This window comes from Equus przewalskii, chromosome 3, assembly GCF_037783145.1.
Source record: "Equus przewalskii isolate Varuska chromosome 3, EquPr2, whole genome shotgun sequence".
Classification (NCBI taxonomy): Eukaryota; Metazoa; Chordata; class Mammalia; order Perissodactyla; family Equidae; genus Equus; species Equus przewalskii.
In genome coordinates, this window is record NC_091833.1 from 78,185,934 (window position 1) to 78,196,660 (window position 10,727).

The window sequence follows — 10,727 nt, forward strand, 5'->3', positions numbered from 1 at the left end:
GTACTGAAAGACATTTGAGTGGTTGAAAGCAACATCTTGTTCTTTTACTTCAAAAGCCTTCATCATAATCAATACATATGGCTGCTGGTTTACTTCATTGCTGGTTGCGTACCCCCCAGTCCCTAGTTGACTGCAACCTGCACCTGGGCACAAACTGGGTCTATTTTGTTTATTCACCCATGTATGTCAAACGTCCAGCCCGGAGCTGGCATATATTGGGAGTGAGAAAAATATTTATTGAACGATGGATTCCTCACTTGACAGGGAAACTGAGGCACGGAGAGGCTATGCAACTTGTCCAAGCCCACACAGCTTGGAAGTGGCAGCGGGAGGATTCAACCCGAGGTCTTTCTAACGCTAAGACCCTGTTCGCCTTCTCGCCCTAGCCCACAGCCGCGTGCGCTGTGTCGCCTGGGCCACCGCGACTGGGCGCGGGAGCCAGGGCCGGCCTGAAGTCCTCCCCCGGGCCCCCCCGCCGCGGGTGGAGCCGAGGGAGGCAGAAGCTGGAAGAGGCCGGAGAGGCCGCTCCCTAGACGGCGGTCGACAGGCTCCGAGGCTGTGCGCGGCGCTCCAGAGCTCCCGCCCCGCCGGCGCGGGAACCACCACTTCCTCCTCCCCGGGATCTGTCTCGCTCTCTGGCCTCGGTCCCCCTCTGCCTGGCTAACCCGTTTCTCACTGGAAAGCGAAGCGACTCTAAGCTATCGCGTTGAATCCACAGCCTGAAAACACCTCCACCGGCAACGGTCCCCGAACCCCGAACACCCCAGCGCCCGCGCTCGCGGCGTCCCCGCTGCGACAGGTGCGCATGCGCGAGCGTGAGAGCTAGGGGGGAGAATTGAACAGGATCCTGTGTGTGCGCAAGCTCGTGTGAAGTGTGTGAGTGGGGAGTGAACGTACGTGGGAGTGTGACACGGTGTGTGTGTGTGCGTGAGGGGGTGTGCATAGTCAATGTATATGTCTGCAAGCTTGTGAAGAGGTGAAGAGTGTATGAGTAGAAGCGTGTGCGTATATGTAAGTGTATAAGTGAAGAGTGTAGATATTTGAGAGCTTGAGTGGGGGTTGTGAGCCTAAGTGTGTGTGAATATAGGAATGTGTGAACATAGGAATGTGCGAATAAGAGAGACTGAGTGTGTGAGGATGGATGTGGAGGCAAGCGTGTGTCAAGAGTGTGAGTGAGCGTCCGAATGTAAGTATGTGCGAAGCTGTGTGCCTGTGTAAGAATGTGTATGCACGAGGGCCACACGTGTGAAGAGTATAGGTGGGGGTGTGGGCGTGTGAGTGTGAGTGTGGATTTGGGAGAGAGCGTGTGTGGGACATTTGCGTGTGAGAGGGGGCACGTGCGTGGGGCGCATCTCCTCGAGCCCCGCCCCTCGGGGGCTCACTCCTACCCCGGGGCGGGCAGAGCCAGCGCTGTTTTGCTCTGCCCCGCTGTTTTGAGTGCAGAGTCAGCTTGGGGCCTTGGAATCTGGGACGTCACTGAAGGAGGGGACGGGAGTGTCTCCTCACGTCCAAATCGGGATGCTCTAAGCGGGAGGGACGCTGGGAGCATCGCCTGCGGGCCCGTTTCACCTGCCCCTGGTTTCTTCGCTCACTCTCTGGATCCTCTTTCCGTCCAGTTACTCAGTGAGCATTTATGGAGTGCTTTCAGTATGCTAGGCTCTCCTTTAGGTGTGGGGGAAACCAGGAGAACAAGATGGGCTTCCCTAGGGCTTTCTGTTCATGTGTAACTGCTGGTGATACAAACATAAATCTTGGTCTCTGCCCTCAAGCAGAGGGGCGTGGAGGGCTTATAAGACAGATAGTGATAGCAATAAGACAATGCATTGAAGTAAGTGCACGTGCAGTCTGTCTCCATTCCAACTTCAACAGTTTCACTGCACTATTGAGTTTGGGCTAGGGGTTAGGATATCCTGGGTGTGAATCCCTCCTCCCTTGACAATGGTAATAATAATGGCCCATCTCAAAGTGTGGCTGTGAGCTTTAAATGAGTTAAGTTGCAACAACCCTTGGCACCATGTTTGGAACGTGGTTGACGCTCAATATATACAAGCTATGATGATGGTGATGATGACGTTTCCCAGGACTGATGGAATGTTGTGGAGAAGGGGAGATGCTGCATTTGTGGGCTAGAAAGTTTAAGAGATTATCCATGGATTTAAATTAAATTGTGTATAATAGTATTACATTCCTGTCTAGCATCAGGCTATATCACATGTTTGGTTTTCATTTTTCTCTAATAATTGCTTCTCCTCCTGGACCAATGGTATCAATAGTGCTGTTGTCAAGGGTAAGTGAAGTCTTGGGGGAAGACAGCAAGCACCCACAGGAGCCGAATGTCCTTTAAGGCAGCCTTGAAGCATTTCTAGTCCGCCCAGGTACCATGAAAGTGAAAGGGAATATTTTCACAGTGACACAAAATGTGTGCTGTAATTTAACCTTGTGAGCCAAACTTCTGATGATATATGACATAGGAAATAAGTTTCCTGATTAGCCATGTACCTCCCTGGAACAAGGTACTGTATAAACAATTGCAGGGCGTATTTTGTTTTTTAAAGAAGGCTGTTTTATTAAGATTCTTTTTTTGATGTTTAACTAGGATCATAAAATAATTTTATTTTAAACCAAAAGAACATGTTCAAAAATTGAATTTCCTTGTTGAGATTTTTTTTCAAGAAAAAATACATCAAAAAGACATCTTGAAAAGTGTGAGAATTGGTTGCAGAATCTAGGTTTGTGAACTTAGCAGCTGAAAAGGAATTTTGCCATTATTCAGCTGACCCATCTTATGTTACAACTAGAGCAACTAAGGTCCAGAGAGAAGTGGTGTAAGTGGTCTCTCCCTCTAGCAGTCACCAAGTAGGACCATCTCAATTTTGTTCCTCTAGCCACAGTTTTACCTTAGTGGGAAGATGCCTTGGCAACTGGGAGGAAAAAAGGGAGAGGAGTTCCAGTGCCCTTTCATATGGGCACCTCTCTGTTGCTGGCAACTCTTATCTTCTGGTGGCTCAGACTCAAACCCTTGGAATCTTCCTTGACTATTCTCTTTCTCTCCACACATTTAATTCATTAAAAAAAAATTCCTGATGGTTCTATCTTCAAACATATCCAGAAACTGACCACTGTCAGCACTCCCACTACTACCACACTGTCCCCATCACAGTCTAGCCTCCAGACTGGGCTCCTTCTTCCTAGACTTGCCTCTGTAGTCTGTTCTCAACCCAGCAGCCAGAAGGATCCTCTAAAAAGAGAAGTCAGATCAGATCAGAGCAAGAATCACAGACCTCACAATGGCCAAAAAGCCTCTCCATGGTCTGGCCGTGGCTGTCTCCCTGACTTCCTCTCCTATTGGCCTACTCTCTCACTCTGCTTTCCTTGCTTGTCTGGCTCTCTCCTGCACTGGCTTCCCCTCTGCGGAGAACTCTTCCCTACACCGACAAGTCTCACTTCCTCACTTTCAGGTCTTCCCTCCAGTGGCACTTTCTTACTCTTTTTAAAATACCAAAGCCTCTCCTGTGCCCTCTGCACTCCCAACCCCCTTACCATGCTGTTTTGTTCTCCTATAGCACTTAGCACTTTCCAGCATACTATATAACATACTGAGTTTATGTGTTTATTGCCTGAACCTCCTGTGAAACTGAAAGCTCCTGGAGGATATTTTTGTCCGTTGGGGTCACTGAGAACAGTTCCTGGCGCTGTAGGTGCTCAATCAATATTTGATGTGGGATTGAAAGAAGGCCAGTGTTCTAGGCAGATGCCTAATCACCACTCTATCTTACCTCTACATAGAACTTTGGAGTTAACAAATAGTCTTAAATGTGTTATGTCACTGGATCTGCACAATTACATAAGCTAGAGAAGACTTTGTTTTGCTTCTTTTTTTTCTTTTTAAAGATTGGCACATGATCTACCATCTGTTGCCAATCTTCTTTTGTTTTTCTTCTTCTTCTCTCCAGAGACCCCCCAGTACCTAGTTGTATGTTCTAGTTGTAAGTTCTTCTGGTTATGCTATGTAGGACGCTTCCTCAGCGTGGCTTGATGAGCTGTCCTGTGTCCCTGCCCAGAATATGAACCTGTGAAACCCTGGGCCATTGAAGCAGAGTGTGCGAACTTAACCACTCGGCCATGGGCCGGCCCCAAGACTTTTTATTTTGATTGTTATTTCCACAATAAGGTATTCAGAGATTTAAGGACTTGCCCAAGTCCGATCCAGAACTAGGATCTAAATCAGAGTGTCTTTTTCAGTGGGAGACAAGTTCTCTATTCTAGACCTCTTGGCTAAATGAGGAAAACTAATAGGTTACTGGATTCACTGTAGATTCTTCTAAATCCTGGCCCTGGGATGAGGGCTGGGGTCCTCCCTCCTCTGTCTGCCTTTAGTATTATGTAGCTGCCCAGGCCCCAGCTAAATGAGTGGTGCTTTGGGGAGCTGGCACAATGGCCACATCCTCTTGTTTTTATAATTTGCATGGGGTTGGAAACAAGAGATATTGTCTTGTTGTTAGCCAGAGCTCATTTGGAGTCTGGCCTGAATCTCTGGATTTGGCTGGATGCCCTCCCTTGTCTGACTGCTCTGGGCAAACCAACATACTGCCTTCATCAGTGTATTACAGTTCCTTCCTCATGTTTGGGTTCTCTGTCAGTCCATCAGATTTAGCTGATGAGCTCATTGACTGCAAACTGATTGAGCAAGACAATGTCCCTCAGTCTCTGGGCACACACAGCACCATTGTCTTCCACAGATACTAGTCATAATTGACCTCCCCTTCTGAGAGCATTGGTATGTCAATAGTTATTAATCAATAACTGTTAGAGCAAGAATTTGTCATATTGAACTACAAAAGTAGTCAAAAAAAAGTAATATGTCAAGTAAAAAGCCAAAAAAAATCAGAAAATTGATGTAAATACAAAATTACCAATTCTGAACAAATTTTTAAAGACAATACTTTTTCCTCAAGGATGTTCACATGTAGTAAAATAAATGACAGTTAATTCTTTGTTATCCCTTGAATGGCATAAATTGTTACTTTTTTATGTGAATGGGGAAAATTTAAACATTTTGAGACAAGAAAAGGAAAAGAACAATTTGTTTATTGAAATATTAATTCAGTGTTTGGTTATTCACAGATTATCTCCATGCCATCTCCATTTAGAATTTAATACATGTCTCCGTCATACACTATTTTTCTGTTCCAGGTGCTCAAAAGCAACAGAGACGTTAATTATGAATGCAGAAGGCATGGTTCAGAAAGGAGTGATGGCAGCCAAAGTTAACTGCGTCATTGTTGTTCTGGAGGGGGCTTTTTACCTGTACTTTTTTTGAGATCAGGCAAGGTAATGGTGTTCTAAACAATGTACCTAATAGTAATCACAATACCACTTATATTGGCCGTAGAATGACCCCTAACCACATGGGATTCTTAGTGTATTTAGATGTCAGTAAAAGACAAAGCTTATCAGAATAATGGCTGCTTTTAAATACAAGGCCTGAGTCGTATTGTTAGAGGAACTTCTGGAAATAGAGCTATAGTTGCTATTGAAATTCAGTTCAGTTTAATTCACCATTATTTACTGAGTGCCTACGTGTGCTAGGTATAGAATCTAACAACAGCTCTCAATGAATTCTAATAGGTGTGTGATAATGTAATTTCAACAATCTATGGAACCATGGAGGAGAGAGCCGTTCTTCCCACTGGCATCAGGGACTCTGATTGGGCCTTGAACTATTTACAGGATATGCTCAGATTAAAAACAATACAATAATAACAACAGTGAGAGAATAGACTTCTAGGCCAAGGGTTTGTTAGTGAGCACAGGCCTGGAAGATGGATATGCGTTATGTGGAGGTGGAATAGCTGCATTCAGGAGAGAGAAACATCAAGGGTTGCTTAGCAGCAGAAAGCAGAGTCTGAGTGGCAGGTGAAGGAGTATGAGATATCTCTATATTAGATGGACAGTCTCTGAAGGATGCTAAACAGAAAGTTGAAATGGTTATATTATAATCATTGTAAAGGATGGATTGGAAGAGAGAGAAAGCAGAAGCAAATTCCTTTTTTTTTCAATTGAGTTAATGATAGGTTACAATTTTGTGAAATTTCAGTTGTACATTAATGTTTGTCATTCGTGTTGTAGGTGCACCACTTCACCCTTTGTGCCCACACCCCACCCCACCTTTCCCCTGGTAGCCACTAATCTGTTCTCTTTGTCCACATTTTTAAATTCCTCATATGAGTGGCAGAAGCAAATTCTTAAAGTCCAGTCTCGAGACGATGAGAATCATATTAATCAGTGGTGGTGGGAATGGAGAGCAGAGGATAAATTCAAGAGTCATACGGAAGGGAGCATGAACAGTCCTTGTTACTAAATAGATGGGATGTGGGTACAGAAAGAAGAATGAGTCCATGAGGAATTGGATTTCTAGCTCAGGCATCTGTGTTAATGACAATGGTGTTAACAAATACAGTGGTTACAGATGGAAGATAAACAGTTTTCATTGTTTCGGATGGGCTTGTAGATAGAGTGAGTGGAAGAGAAAGAAGATAAACAATTTGGTTTTAGACATTTTGAGTTGTAAGTACTGTCAGAACAGCCAAAGGGAAATTTTTGATGTATAATAGCAGTTAGAAATATGGATCTGAACTTAAGAGAAATAGGGGTTGGAAATAAAAATGGTATCAGCCTATAGTATTTAAACTATATACAATAGTTGCAGCATTAAGATAAGATGATATTACTGAGCGTTGAGGTGATGGTTAGAACAGTGGTCAGGAAAAGCCTCAAGGTTGTAGTCTTGGTATAGTGCCTATCGGATAATTGGCACATAGTATTGAACATATTTGTTGAATGCTGAGTCTGTTCCAGAGTCTCACTCCCCTGCTCTCAGAAATTGTAAAAATCTCTTGGTCTGTCTGTGCAGGGGTAATCAAGTACTTACCACTTGGCAGTGGGACCAGAATGCAGTGGATTTGGAAACTAAATCAGTTGTAAGGTGGTTTGGTGTGAATATGGGATTAGAATTATACATAGCCTCTTATAGCCAACCAGGAGCCTTAGAAAGTTGGCCTAAGCACTCTTTCCTCATGCCCTCCCATCTAACAGAAATAGAGTAAGTAGGGCAATCCTGATGTAGAATTCAGACACCCTGCCTTGTTTTCTTTCCCAAAGGCTTCCTTTTTTGTGTAGACTTTAGACATTTTCTGATTGACTCAACTTTATCTCCACAGGGCCTGTTGACAACTTAACATGCCAAGAACCCATCAAGTAAGGCAGGTAGATGTTTATGGCCTGTTCCTGGTCCTGGTGTATTACCACAGCATTGCTCAGATTCCCAGTCTGAGTCAGAATCCTAAGTGACTGTTCCACGTCGCAGGATGTTTGTTTGTGTTTGCTGAAGGACTTAAAGTGCTTGCAAAATGGTCTGTCATATCCATCTTCAGAAAGAAGATTGCTCATCTTTGAGATCCCATGTAGATGGAAAAAGGAGGTAGAGATGATAAATAAATGTACAAAATCATATACAGTATCACCATTTACTGCCAGCTATAACTTTTTATTGGTCCTGTTAATTTTCCATGTCACCTCATTACCTAACTAACTGCTCTCATTCTATCACATTCTGGATCAACCTCTCTGCTTCAACCAGAAGGGCCTGTTTGTGACCCATGGTACACACAGCCCCATACTGGGGACTTCCTACTGACACCTTTCCCCACTTAAAGTACTTCTATGCTTTTCTCAATCATCTATCCAACATTTAATCTTTAAAATCGTCCTCAAAACTACAGCTTTTTCATAGAACTTTTTCTTCCTAATGGTGAAATGCAAATCATCCAAAATTCCTCAGTGTTTACATATGTAGTAACTATAATATCTTAAAGAGCAATATCTTATAGACTAGCCCTCAGCATCACCTAGAGAGGTGGTTGAGTTGAATGGACTGTTTGACTAAGTAAATCTGAAGTTTCTTAGATCATGAGAATAATAATGATAGTAACGATCATTCAGCGAGTATCTCCGTGCCAGGCGCTGTACTAAGCATTTTGCTGTCATTACATTTGATTGTCACAGTAAAGCGAGGAGCATATCACCCTCGTTTTACAGATGAGTTAACTGAGGTTCATAGAGGTTAAGTAATTTGCCCAAGGTCTCTTGATTAGTAAAGAGCAGAACCTGCATTCAAACCTATGTCTTTGAGACTCTGCAGTTGGTAATCTTGCCATTGCACCATGTTTTTAGTGTTTGTTTTTTGAAAGACAAAAATAGTTTGTGTGGGGGCCAGCCCGGTGGTGTAGTGGTTAAGTTCATGCGCTCCACTTCCACGGCCCAGGGTTGCTGGTTCAGATCTCCAGCACAGACCTAGCACCGGTTGTCAAGCCATGCCATGGTGGCATCCCGTATAAAATAGAGGAAGATTGGCACAGATGTTAGCTCAGTGACAATCTTCCTCAAGCAAAAAGAGGAGGATTGGCAACAGATGTTGGCTCAGGGCCAATCTTCCTTACCACAACCCCCCCCCCCCCGCCCCACCCAAAACAGTTTCTGGCATTTTCTTGATCTCTTTCTATTTCTCCTTGTACAGGGCCATGTACTGAATGCTGTAATTAAATAGGCTCTTTTAGGTTGCAGGAACACATGGATGCTCCATTTCCTTCAGCAGACTGTTTTTGGTAAGGATAGACGGGGAAGTAAGGAAAGTAGGATCTGCCTTAGCAACTGAAAAGCCAACCTCATGGAAAATGGGAAAAATTGCTCCTCCTCAGGTCCATTTCCTCAGAAGGGGCTTACTTAGAGTTTTGTGGATCCTCTCTCCCTCTGTGAACAAAGCTTGCTAAAGTTCAGATGAAAGACCTTTCATTAGAAACCAGTTTTTTCATTAATTCAACAAGTATTTATTGAGTGCTGACTATATGTCAAGCACTCTTCAAGGCACTCGGGAAAAATGGTGAACATAACAGATAAAATTTTCTCCTAATGGGGCTCATGTTCTAACAGTTCCTTTTACTACGTTTTAGCAATGATAAATCTCATGGAGCCTGTCTCTTCTTCATGCTTGTTCTCCAGATTTTAAGTCTTCTCCATTTTCAAGATTGTGCTTGAATTAAGAAGTGGGTCTAAGCCAGTATTTCCCAGATTTGTTTATAGTGGTCACCTGTTGGTTGCTTCTACAGCATTCATAGTGTTTGGATTCAGCCTTGGAATTCTGGGGAAGCTGACGCTATGTATGGCTCCAAAGAGGAGCATGTGATCTAGCCTAAGCCAGTCATATATGTTATCCCTTCCACAGTGACTGGCTTGGTAAGCAGCATGTGTTGAGAAGGTCTAATAAGAGCAGATCTCAGAACTGTTGGGGGGGATTTCAAGAACTCTGATCCTCTCTCACGCTCTGGAGACTGTGAGGTGTAAATATGAGGGCTGGATCTACTGCAGTCATTTTGCAGAGAAGAGGGAAGACTTTAATACTCAGAAATAAACAGAGTCCCGAAATGGAGCTGGAGGTCTGATCAAATTGCACTTTGACTGCCCCACCTCTATACTCTAACCATCAGTGAAGCCAATAAATGTCTTTATTTATTAAGACAGTTTGAATTTAATTTTGCTAATTGAAACAAAGCATAGCAATTGACACTAAAGAAAAGAAAAGAAAAGAAGAAACACTCTCCTCCTTTGTTTTTTCTAAAAGCATTTCACAGGACTAGATTTTCTCAGAATAAATTCACATTGCAAAATGTTCATTTTGACAGACTATAGCCTTTAGCCAATGTCGCAGAGAGGATAAAATATGCATCCCTTTGACAAAGATCTTTCCTATATTTAAAAAAATATTTTTGTATCTACTGTTATATAGTCTAAGTCCAAAGAAATATTAAATGTTAATCTTCAAAGATGGTAGGTGGTTTACATTTTTAACACAGTTTTTCAGTGAGTGATTAAAACACCTTTGAGATATTACTTAAGGAAATGAAGGGGGAAAAAAAAGAGGCCATTGTGATTATGGTCGAAAGAAAGAAAGAATATATCTCGGGAGAAAGAAAATACGGAAAAGGTAGAAGAAAACAAAAAGGAGGGATAAAAATCAATTTTCTAAAAAGGGAAGTTTTAACACTAACTTGGGAGAGAAAGTATACAGTAAAATTTCTAAGATTGTATAATTTAATGTCATGTAGGAAAACATAAAGATGGTAGTTAATAAATCACAAAAAGATCTCTTAAGGTTGAGTGGACAGAAAAATGAAAGATAGGCTCACTACAGACAAACATAATTCGAATTATGTTAGGTTGTTTCTATGCTATTTTAATGATGATCCAGAAACAAAAGGGGGATTAAAAAGGATTGTGGAACTATTCGCTAATGGTATGAGCCTAATCTGACTCAATTAAATCTGACCGAACTGCTCTGCTCAACAGGACCATCCAAATGTTGTCTTTGATCACCTTAGGAATGAGAACGGAAAGTAATATCTGACCCTTTGGCAACGACATTTATCAAAACGACATTTGACGTGTGTGTGATGGTAGGGTCCTGAGCTACCAAAAGTTTGTAAACTCAGTAACCTGAAAAAAACCTGTATTAGTAGGCACTAATTATAGAATCAACATGTGGGAAACATTACATTCATGGGTTGATTGGCATCTCTCCTAGTTGATCTGAGATTACCGTTTAAAGAGCTTTTGATTTTTGGTTTGTTTGCCAAGTTACATCATTCCTAAAGCATCTCAAGTCAGGCAGGACA

General features: G+C 42.8%; 1 long non-coding RNA gene across 1 annotated transcript; it reads left to right on the top strand.

Moving 5' to 3' along the window:
* Positions 1–389: 389 nt before the first annotated feature.
* On the top strand, positions 390–7,519 carry LOC103552306 (uncharacterized). Its single transcript, XR_545225.2, has 3 exons — positions 390–799; positions 5,194–5,331; positions 7,221–7,519. It is a non-coding gene; the product is annotated as an uncharacterized lncRNA (long non-coding RNA).
* The last annotated feature ends 3,208 nt before the right edge of the window (positions 7,520–10,727 follow it).